Source organism: Gossypium raimondii, chromosome 12, assembly GCF_025698545.1.
Source record: "Gossypium raimondii isolate GPD5lz chromosome 12, ASM2569854v1, whole genome shotgun sequence".
NCBI classification, from domain to species: domain Eukaryota; kingdom Viridiplantae; phylum Streptophyta; class Magnoliopsida; order Malvales; family Malvaceae; genus Gossypium; species Gossypium raimondii.
Genome location: NC_068576.1, coordinates 44,523,988 through 44,536,866, shown reverse-complemented (window position 1 = coordinate 44,536,866; position 12,879 = coordinate 44,523,988).

Sequence of the window (12,879 nt, the reverse complement as noted above, 5' to 3'; positions counted from 1 at the left end):
GTGCTAATCCTTCCTCATACGTAACCGACTCCCGAACCTGTTTTTTGGATTTTTGTAGACCGAAAAATAATGTTTTAATAAATCAAACTATTTATTAAAACGTTCACATTGCAAGGTGATCCGATCACACCTTATAAAAAATGATTGGTGGCGACTCCCGTTCTTTTGTTTTCATTTTTGAAATCCAAGTTGACCTCGTTTTTACACAAAAAAATGGTGTCAATAGCTTGGCGACTCCACTGGGACCTAAAATAAGAGAGTCAAGCCACGAGTTGATTACTTTTTGTCTTTTTGTCGAAAACTGAAAACTTGATTTAAATATATGATCCTTGTGTTGCATTCATTCGTCTTTATTTCAGTCTTTATCATTTTGTTTATAATTACTGCGTTTAGATGTATACTGCTGCACTGCATTGCATGATCGTAGGTCACACCCTTCTAAGTGGGAGTAAGAAGCTAGTCCTTCGTGAGGTTTTCACCTCCGTGTAGGATAGCGGATCACTTCCGGGATACATCCGTACTTATGTCTTCGTGAGATTTTCATCTCCGTGTAGCCATAAGGAAATGTGTCCCCCTGAATTGAACTCGGTCTGTATGAACCTATAATGGGTGAGGATCGAGGAATCTGGACTTAGGAACTTAACCTAGGTAGAGCCACTCCAAACCCCTAGTATCTACCTGATTAGGTACTTTTTGTTTTCTGTGCTTGCTTATGTTTTGTACTAACCCCTCTTGTTGTGTTTTGATTATGATTGCATTGCATTGCATTTGCATATTAGAAAAGAGATATGGATTTAAGTTCGATTACTAAATTAGAAAGCTTGTCATGGAATACGAATTCCTTGATAAAGTGGAAAATAATACGACTTCCCGAATATATTCTGAGGAACGCAAGAAGGGCGATGGAAGAGTTCGTAACCCTGCTTCGTGGCCTAAGGATTCAAGGCGATTGTCTAAGAGACTTCGACGTTCCAAGAAGCTGACGAGCCTTATGAAGATGGGCAGATGATGGATCGCGACCAAGATCAAAAGAAGGAGCTAGCAATGGCATCTATTGGCGAGATTACCTCAAACATGCAGAAGAAGAAAAAGATTGATGTTGCTTCTTGGAATAAGAGGGTGAGGCCGTACATGTATCCGTTTTATGTAAGGGAATTTGCTTTCTAGAAAAGTTTCCTAAATGTAATTGAATCAGAATCAACGTCTCTTTAGGCATTCATTTCATGCATTTGCATCACATTGCGTTAAATGCATTAAAATCCATTAAAAGAGTCTAAACGAGTAAATTTATTTCAACTAACCTGAAAAACCAACCAACCAAACACCCTTACGATATCCAACCAAAAGCTAGAGAAATGGAACGAAGGTTGAAAAAATTAGAGCGAATGCAGATCCAGATGCAGGAGTAATTGACTGAATTTCAACAGGAGATGAGAGATCAGATGCTAGAATTACGGAGAACTATGATAAACCAGTTCAACCCATTGCTAGTTGGAAAGTCAAAAGAAGTGCAAGACCCGGTGGTTTACTTTGGGGTTAATAATGATGATCTTGTCTATTCCTTAGATTGTACTCCGACAAGTGCCCAGGTCCAGCCAGATGGGCGCCCACAAGGGGCACTCTTTACTATTGGATCCCAATATTATCAGACTAGTACATCGACACCAGTGAATTGCCTGACAGGCTTAAGATCCAATTTGAGGAACGATTTAACTAATCCTGTTGCTAATCTAGCCGAAATAAAGCAGATGAGGGTAGAGTACCCAAATACTATAAAGGCCCCAAGGAAGAAGGGGAATAAAAAGGATAACGCAGACGGATATAACAAGGACCACTCAAAACCAATCATTGTAGGCCGGCCAAAGACAGAAACTACCAGGCATCAGAGTCCTTTAAAGCAAGAATCTGGAGTGAAACCAGGTACCGAGAAGCTCCAGTTCACACCAATTCCGACATCATATAAGGAGTTGTATCAAAGCTTGTTCGATGCGCATGTTGTTGCTCCTCATTACTTAAAACCCATACAGCATCCGTATCCCAAATGGTATGACACGAACGCACAATGCGACTACCATGCGGGAATTACGGGGCATTCAATAGAGGATTGCACTGCCTTCAAAAAGCTAGTTGAAAAATTCATCAACATGGGTATTGTCAAGTTGGGTGACTCATCTAGTGTAGAAAACCCTCTACCCAATTATGTTGACAACGGGTTGAATGCGATGTATGAAGAAGTGTTGGGAAGCGTTCACGCCAAGGCCATACATGAAGACACAAATGAAAAGGGACCTTGTTAGATGTCCGCCCTTATAAACGTGGAAGTGTTCTAAGCAATTCGACTGCGGAAGAAAACCCTATAGTCTCTAGAGCTTTTTAAAGTAATGTTCAGAACATTTTTATTGTTCTTAGCCTAGAAATGATAGAAATTCCTTTGTGAAATAGGCTTATGTCTGAACGTTATTATTTTAATGAAATACATCTTTACGATTATTTTTGAGCCGGTATTTTCATTCTTTACGAATAATTCTATACTATTTCATTCTTTTAGATTTTCTTCCAAACCATCATTCATTCATAATCATATTGTAAATAATCATTCATAAATTTATACATTCTTTTGTATATTCCTCGGTACTTATTATGGGTCCTCAGATATCAATGACGTGAATGACTCTGCTACAGACCCAGATTTTCCTTTTGAGCAAGGCATGTATTTAGAGGGATCTCAGGACTTTGAAAATGACAAAGATTGTAGCTTACCTCTGGACTTATTGAGGATGATTGAGTAGGAGGATAGACAGATTCTACCTCACAATGAATCATTAAGAATTCTGAGCTTGGAATTTACTTGTCCTCAAAAATGAAGCAATACCTTATTCAAAGAGGTCTTTGTAGGATCATACCAGGATATGCCGGGTTAAGCACCGATAATGAAATCTGCACAACAGCACGATGTCAAAACTTGTATGAATGATACAATTCTTTGTCGGGGCAATGCCGTTCTCTTCTATTCAGCATAGCTTTGCCCATTTGAAGTCGAGTTTCTATCCCTTCAAGATGTTGTTGGATTTTATCCCGATGAAAGAGGAAGATAAAAAATTTCCAGTTGTAGTTTCACCCCAAAAGTCTCTATAAAGGAAATCCAATATCAGAGAAGATCCTTTAAAAGGGATAACAAGGACTTGCCTAATCCCAAGAGTTCAGATCCGATTCGAAAAAGGAAAAGGAAAAGAGAGAAAAAATCAAAATCAAAATAATAAAAAAAGAAAAAGAGAAAGAGAAATCAATCAAAGTCAAAATAAAAATATGAAAAGCAAAGAAGAGAAAAGAAGAGGCTAAGGCGAAAACCCAAAAAGGGCGCTTTGTGACCAAATATGGTTCTGAGTTGAAAACCCGAAAAGGGCGACTCAAATTTCGAGCAAAATGGGGCATGAACATTACCATTATTGAAGACTTCTAATGGGTATTGCTTCACTATTGATATCATTAATTACTTCATCAAATGGATAGAGGCTACTGCACGCGTCAATGTCATCATGTGCTAGAGAGGATGGTATTGGAAAATGAATTGAACTGGAATGACAACACGATAGCTGAGGGCTGTAATCAGTTCAAAATCAGGCACCACGGTTTGTCACTGTATTGCAAGACAATGAAGTTCAAAAAAAAAAGAGAGATGAAAAATGAAAATGAAAATGAAAAATGAAAATGGAGAGGCTAAGGTGAAAACCCGCAAAAGACACCTTAGGCCAAAGGGGATTTGAGTTGAAAACCAGAAAAGGGCGGCTCAAATATTGATCAGAATGGGGCATGAGGTGATCAGAGTAATTCAAATTTTGATCAGATTGGGGCATGTGGTGATCTTGCTATACCTCAATCAATAGGAAAGGATAGGCGACATCTTGGGGCATCGACAGAGCACTGTAGATCTCCTAAAACACATGTCCAACTCAAAATGGTCTTCAGAAAGTTTGTACAGAGAAGTTCAAGCTGCGATATCTGAGGCACCCAATTCTCATATTATTTGTTGTTCTTGGAATACTTTTTTCTTTTCCAATATACACATTCCCAATTAATTTCTTTGTCTTCCTTCTTTACTATTTTCAATAATTTGTTCTTTCGAGCTATGCCCAGAACCAACTTTATTCTTATCCATTGTTATAACCCCTTTTTGCAAACATGTTGCATTGGAATAATGATTAATGGACTAATAAAACTTTCACAAAGGAAGTTTTGCATATTACTCTGAAAAGTTTTTAAATAATAAAGGAGCCTGAAACAGGACTATTGTTTAGAACACACTGAATTTAAAGGTTGGAAATTTAATAAGGAAGAGTCTAAATTTGGACTTTCTCTTTGGATTTTGTTGTCAAATGCATTAAATGACAAGATGCCATGTTGGTGATAAAGCTTAAATAAACAAGCAAGCAATGATCACAGGCAAGAGGAAGAGGTTACCTCGGAGAAGAGAGCTTTCATCTGCGCATAAGTCTTTGGTATGACACCCTGAGAATGGTGTAAGGAAATCAGAACGATTCAGATCTTGTATCCTTGAATTGGGATAAGAGAGGATTGAGGAAAAGCCACATATTTCTACCCTTGGATTGCAGTGGGAGAATGATGGTACAAATTTTGCGCCCCGATGGATTAAACTTTGAGGTCTACAGTGGGGGCAACTTGGCTAAATGTTTCTTCAGAAAAGCCAGTCAAGTGAGAAGGCATCATAGCACGTCAGTCACAAAGCCTTAATAAACTTCGAGTAATGACAACCTAAGCGGGATCATTCTCGGAAAGATAAAATTCTGCATTCATGCAAACACCATTCACGCATGTCTAGTTAGGAGCATTTGATTCATTTTGGTCATGTCATCCTAATCATTAGGCATAATTAGGTTTATTATACAGGTCATATTCCCTAGAGAGTAGATCAGTGAAGATCAAAGACAAAGCCTTGCCTCTATCGGTTGCAGTGGAGCTGGTTAAAGAAGCAGATCTTGCCTTCCTGCGTTAACAGCGAAGTTAACAGTGAAGCAGATCGAAAATAAAGCCTTGCCTCCATCGGTTGCAATGGAGCTGGTTAAAGAAGCAGATCTTGCCTTCCTGCGTTAACAGCGAAGTTAACAGCGAAGCAGATAAAAAACAAAGCCTTGCCTCCATCGGTTGCAGTGGAGCTGGTTAAAGAAGCAGATCTTGCCATCCTGCGTTAACAGCGAAGCAAATCGAAAATAAAGCCTTGCCTCCATCGGTTGTAGTGGAGCTGGTTAAAGAAGCAGATCTTGCCTTCCTGCATTAACAGCGAAGCAGATCGAAAACAAAGCCTTGCCTCCATCGGTTGCAGTGGAGCTGGTTAAAGAAGCGGATCTTGCCTTCCTGCATTAACAGCGAAGCAGATCGAAAACAAAGCCTTGCTTCTCTCGGTTGTAGCGGAGCTGGTTGAAGACAACAGATCTTGCCTTCCTCAGCAGTAGTAGAGCAGATCGAAGACGGCGAATCTTAACTTCCTAAGCAGTAGTGAAGTAGATTTAAGCCACCAGTCCTATCTCCCTAAGCAGTAGTGGAGTAGATCACATCAAGTCTTATCTCCCTAAGCAGTAGTGGAGCAGACGAAAGAAACCGATCTTATCTCACTAAGCAGTAGTGGATCAGATCGTATCAAGTCTTATCTCCCTAAATAATAGTGGAGCAGACAGAAGAAACCAATCCTATCTCCCTGAAGTTACAGTGGAACGGATTAAAAACAAAGATCTTATCTCTCTAAAGTTGTAGTAGAGCAGATCGTATCCAGTCTTATCTCCCTGAAGTTACAGTGGAGCAGACTAAAACCACAAACATCGTCCCCCTAAAGTTGCGACGAAGAAAATTAAAGCTACAAGTCAGGTCCTTTTGAAATGCAGAGAAGTGGATTCAAGCAACAAGACTCAGTGGACTGGAATGAAGCCACTTAAAGAAAAGAAGCATCAAGAAGTCAAGACTCGGCAAGACCGGGCAAAATTGGTCTTTCTCAGTCTTTGCTCTATTCTCGTTACACGACAACGAGCAAAGAGGGCAACAGAAAGCCCATATTTTCCCGCCCAAACCAAAGATAACAAGCCAAAAAAATAAAAATTATAGTCCATTACAAATGGCCCAACTGACCCGAAAAAATAAAGCCCGATAAGCCCAAAAATTAAACACAATCAGAAAAAACCTAGGGTTTCATTAACCCTTTCAAGCCAGTAGCCCCTCATCGCCCATGTGCCGCTCCCCAAGGCATTTATCCGCGCCTCGTCCCAAGGCTTACCTGACACCCTAGCCACCGCCTTGCACCAAAACGGCAAAAAGCCGCGAGTTCCGCCTTCGTCGATACCTGCAAATGACACAAAATGGAAACAAGAACAGCAAAAGAAAAGGAAAGAACATTATAGAACTGTAGCATGCACTGTAATCCAAAACGGCTATAAAAGCCGAATCAAACAAATGTAAAAAGGGGGGATTTTTTGAAATACAAAAAAAAATCTTTGGTAGAGAAATAAAAGAAGAGAAGTTCAAAAAGGTGGATTTAGATACTATTGTTTATTTCCGTTTTCATTTTTTTCTTTTTCTTTTTATTTTTACGAATCTATTTTGACAAGAAAGAAAAAGGAAAAGGCTTCAAGAACACTCACCGGGATCGTTTGGCGCCTATATCTTCGGAGGCTTCTTCTCCGGCGATAGATTCGGTAGTTGAAAGGCTGGTGGTCCTTTCCTTTTTTGTTTTCTTTTTGGGTGTTTCGAAGCCGTAGCCATATTTAGGAGGCCGAGATCTAAAAACAGGGTAAAAAATAAGACTTTTTGACTCTCCGTCGCCGTGCACGGCGGCATTGGCGCCGGCGATTGGCGGCCGGTGCGGTGGCCCTCGACCCGACTATTGGCCGGACTCTATGACCAAGGGAGAGAGTCTGAGAGGGAATATTTTTTTTTCTGAAAAGGAGGAAGAAATGAGCCTTATGGAAAAAATTTCAACTTTTATACTAATATTGAAACGACGTCGTTTCATCTGGGGAGCTTCAGCGCCAAAACGGCGCCGTTTTGAAGGGACCCGAGATCCGACCCGTTAGAGCTTAAGGATCCGCGTGTTTTTGGACCAAAGGTCTATTTGGGATCCTAGTCCTTTCGCATTTATTTTCTTTTAAATTTACTCATTTTGTTTTATTTTAATTTATCCCCTAAATTTTGTTTGTTTTTCGATCTCGTCCCTGGCTCACTGATGCGCTAAAACGACGGACATGTGTCCATATTTGGGTTTTATTACTCATTGATCCTGAATTTTTCGCATTTTGATTTTAGTCCTTTTGTTTGTTTGATCGCGTTTTTTACCTCGTAATTTTATTTTTGTCCCTATGTTTTGTTCGCTTGTTAATTTAATCCTCTTCCACTGTGACCTTTATTATTATAGAACTAATTAGATTAGTACTATTATTATTAATAATTATTATTGTTATCATTTACTTATTTCTACTTTTTAATCTTAATTTTGTTATATACATTAAATATATATACGTTTCTACCATATATATATATATACATATGTTTTGTTAATATATATATATATATATATATAAATGTATATTTTCAAAATCATAAATATATTTTTATATTTCGTTTTTGGCACATACATACACCTTTATCCATACACATATATGCATATCCTTTATATTTTAAAATCCATATTTTCCTTTATATATATAATTCATATATACCCATATTTTCAGTATATCTCACAATGTATATACACACCTATATATATATATCTATATACGTTTTTATTTTTTATAAATACATATATACATACATACTTTTGACATATATTTTAATACCTTTATAAATTATCATTATTTACATGTTTATATGTTTCTTATTGTTTTCAAACTTTGATGTGTACTAACATGTATATCTTCTTACATTCTTTATAATTTTATTCATTTTATTTATTTATTTATGTTTTCATCATTATTTTAAAAATGTGTTTTAGTCTCACTTGCTTATATACTTGTTATCTTGCATGTTATCAATTTGTCCTTTTATTTTACTTTGTTGCTATTGTTTGTATTATCTATGCTCGCATTATTCATTAACATTTTGTTATGCATATTTTACACCGTACATCAAAAGGAAAGTTTTTCTAAATAAGGCAATATTTTGCTTTTGGAAAATCGAGAAAACGTGCGCTAACGTGCTGGGTTTCGATTTCTCGTTCGACCAAGTAGCAAAATATCCTTTTTAAACTTTCAGAACGAGGCAATGTTTTGCGTTTGGAAAATCGAGAAAACGTGCCCTAACGTGTCGGGTTTCGATTTCTCGTTCGACCAAATAGCTAAATATCTTCTTAACTTTCAATCAATATTATTCGAGTTTTCTTTAAGGATCGTATTTTTAAAATTCTTCAAAGTTTTCAATCTTCGATACTAAGACACAAATTAATCAACTAGGTACCAATTTTGGGCGCATCGAGGGTGCTAATCCTTCCTCGTGCGTAACCGACTCCCGAACCTATTTTTTGGATTTTTGTAGACCGAAAAATAATGTTTTAATAAATCAAACTATTTATTAAAACGTTCACATTGCAAGGTGATCCGATCACACCTTATCAAAAAAGATTGGTGGCGACTCCTGTTCTTTTGTTTTCATTTTCAAAATCCAAGTTGACCTCGTTTTTACACAAAAAATGGTGTCAACACTACCCATTGAGCCAACTGCTCCGATAGCCAAGACTAGCTATCTCCCTAATTGGAATTGTAGACTACAGACTCATTTAGATTATCTACTGAAGTAAGTTATCTTTCTCGCAACGCAAACGTTCTTACAGTGCGACTTATCATGAACTTAGACAATCAATGAGCTAATATTTGCTTATCATAATTTCCCTATGCATGCAAAATATGAAAGCAAAAAACACAAAAAGATATAATAGTGAAATATGAAATTAAATTTATTTATTCATCGTTCAGATACATAAAAAAATAATTACATATTTACTACAATATAGAAGCATTTCTTAACAATCTCCCACTTTATGTTCACTGCAACAACAAAAACATCTTTAGAGGAAAACTACACTCCAACTTATAAATGGCTTATATTTAACAAAAAACTTACGTGGCCCTTCTTTTAGAAAATGTACTTGCGTGAAAAAATCTAGTATTACGTCAACCTCACATGTCCATTTACTTTAGGCTTTCTGTTGCTAAAGACTCTCCTCTTGGTTCAGGACTTCCTCTAATTCCAATCTGAACTCTTTTTCTAAATTAAGAAGAAAGTTTAAGGGATACCTATCAAGCCTCTCCTCAATCCCCTTTAGTCTTGCCATAAGTAGCCTTTTCCTGTTCCTAATATGCCCAAAGGACTGATAATTTCACTCTTTGACTTTAGTGCAGAATTTTTCAATGTTTAACCATTACCTAAAGTCCAATGATCTTTTAAAACCTCATCAAACTTAACATTTCGAGCCAAGTTGCAACAAAGCGAAAAGGTCTTTGTGTGTTGGGGAGTCTCTGAGGTACCAAAGAAAGATACAGTGGTAGATGATCCGAACCTATGCGTTGAAGATGTGCCACAGAAGAATAGAGAAAATACTCCATCTAGTATGCGTTACAAATGAACTGGTCCAATCGTTGGAATAACAATCCCCGAATCCAAGTAAAATATGGTAATTTATACCCCAAATCTATCATCCCATGTTCAAACATGAAGTTTCAGAATTAGAGATCAATACCTACCCTCGTCCCTGCACCTTCAGTCCTTTCCTCACTGGATACGGTCGATTAAAATCACCCCCAAGTAGCCACAGATTATTTCCTTGGTGCTTCAATGAGGCAAGGTGGTTCCAGAACAACGTACGTTTTGCTATGTTAGGACTAGCGTAAACAGCCATGAACAAAATATTTTGTTTCATACCTTGCTTAGAGCAGCAACAATGGATAAGTTGGCTTGAAACTTCAATAACATCAATCTTATTTTGTCTTTCCATAGAACCCAAATATCACCTGAAAAGCCCATTGCTTCCACTCTAAATAAAAAATTGAAACTTGTTCTCCGAATAACCTTATCAGTTTTTTCCCATTTATACTTGTTTCCACTAACATTAGATATCTGACTTTTGAGTCCTCAAGATATTTTTCAACACAGCACCAAATTTAGGACTTGCAACCCATTGATAGTTCCAGCATAGTAGCTTAAAATCCATATTAAAATGGTAAAAATATTGTACCCAATAAAGAGTCACCCACAACTAGAGCTTCATCCGTATTATTATCAGCGTCTATACCATGATGGCTCAGCTTCCTCCCATCCGGTACCTCACCCATAAATAATACCTCCATAGGAACATCTACATTGCTAGTTCTGCTCGAACTATCTAATTTTTTTGAAAACATCGCTACCCATTCTGCTAGAACCGGTTTAGTAGGATGTTTCTGTTCAACCCTTTTGCAGACTTTATGCCCCTTCTTAGTGATCTCCTTCATGGTTAAGGCTTTATTTTTTTTGTGCTTGAACCCCTTTAACTTTACATGGTTCATGCATACCGTATTTTCAGAATACCCAGTATTGTCTTCAATCAAGATAGCTCTATGGTTCGTAATGGGGAGACTTGTGGGCCTTTCAACAACCTTAGGGCCATTTTGTTCCAACCCCACCGCTAACTCTCCACTAGGCCCACTTGTTTCAATTCTAACATTTCCATTAGGCCCACCTGGCCAAATGCCCAATTTTTCCTTTAATCCCACTGATCCACCACAATCTTGGGGCCTATTAAGGGTTTGATCCACCCTTATATCATCATTAAACCCTTGACCACCAGCCACTCCTCTATCCTTGGTTGTTCCTTTTTTTTAACACCATCTGCTCTTCTATTTATTGTTTCCCATTTCCTTTCATCCTTTTCTTTCCATTTCCACTTCCCTTATCACCTGAAAAATTTGCATTCCCAAAATCCCGCGATTCCTCAATTATCGTGTCATCCAAATCTACAAGAATATCAAAATGAATATTTTTCGAGGCTAATTTAACACCATTTTGTTTCTTCCGATAATTGTTTGCTGCCAATTATTTTGTCAGTTTCCAGCCAGGAGCTAGCATTCACAGACCAAAGCAGTTTTGGCCAGCCATTATCCTCTCTATTGACGGCGGTGACGGTCTGGATTCACTACCCGCAGATCGAGCTTCCTTCGGTTCCTTTCTTTCCAATGTACAACGCTCTTGAAGGTGTCCATAACAACCACACTTATAGCATATTAAAGGAAGCCCCTCATACTCAACGCAAAAAGGGACGTTGTTGATTCCAACAAAAGCCTTTAGCGGTTTCATCAGATCTACCACAATCGCAAACCGCGCAAACTTACCTCTACTTGATTTTGGGTGGGTTTGGATAGGCGATTGGGTGCGGTACGTTTAGCTTACTTTTTATCTCACGCTACAGTATCGCTACAATATCTAATCTCACCGCCACCGCTGTTTTTACACTAACCGCAGGTAAACGCAAAACTCACCATTTCTTGTGTTTTAGTTCACCTTTACCACCTTCCCCAATGTCCTTGCTATTATTCTCAATAGTTTCTTGTTATAATACCTATACGGGAGCCCCGACATTCTAATCCACACCACTATCTTTGAGGGATGTTGTTTGTCCGTAGAGAAGTCTTGACTCCAAGGTTGAACAGTGAGGTAATTCCCATAAACCATTCATGGTCCCTCTGTGAGTGCTTTGGTATAGTCTTGACTCAAAGAAAACTTTACCAAGTAATAATCATTATCTATGTCGATCACCTGAAACGATCTAACAAGAAGAGTCTGTATTCTGTTAAGGAGGGTTTTGTAAACAATTGTTCGTCCCAAAAGCCTAACTACTACTGTTAAATCCATGCTTTTATCTAGTATTTCTTGCACTCGGTCTGAGAAGAAAATCTCTGGATACGGACCTTCCAATGAAATTCTAATATCATCTTCCATTATTTCTAAATCATCATTCACCATCACCACCTATGTATCGCCAGTCTTGTTACCTACATTCACCATCAATTTCGAATTAAACGATTCTTTCATAGTTAAGTCTCCTAGAGATGTCACATTACACTCCTTATTTTGGACTTTTTTAGTGACTGGTTCAATCTCTGAAGGTATCGACGAGCCAGGCTGTTCAAAACCTGACAAGGTTGCAGTAGCGAAATCCATTTTTCTTCCTCCTACGTGCTTTAGTTGTTTGTTTTAAAGTTTTTTATTTAGTTGCTATACAACTTATAAGCATCACCTTTGGTCGATACATATTATAAATGTTTATGGTCTAAGGTAAACTAAATTGGATGTATTCATGTTCTATATTAAGTGTATGCTCCCAAATTATACATGACATCTCATCTTTAGAAAAGAGAGTGTCACATTTTTTAAAATACTTATATGTTAATTTGGAAGATCAAAACTATAAGATTTTAATATCTCAAGATTTTAAGCGATTCAGGTACGTTTTTGTATCTACTATTGTTTTTAATTTGTTCTTGATAATTTGATGATTTGATATGATAAATCCTAATCTATTAAGTTTTATGTAAATTATTATTATTATTCTAACACAGAATGCAAAGGTAAAGCTTTCTTGGCAAATCTCCAATCACAGTTCCCTCAAAGTACCCCCAACATTACATCTATCATCAGTTAAGGCAACATCAACATTTAACTTAAGAAGGATGTCTCTCAGCGGCAGCTTCCATTTTCTATGATAATGGATCGGTACCATTCGATTGGCAAAACAGGAAGCATCAAGCTCCCTCATATATGGTTGGGCAAAATTCATCACTATGCTAGTGTCATCACCCATCCCCCTCAAATTTCAATTATTTTCAGTTATTTCATTTTTCCAAATTGTAAAAC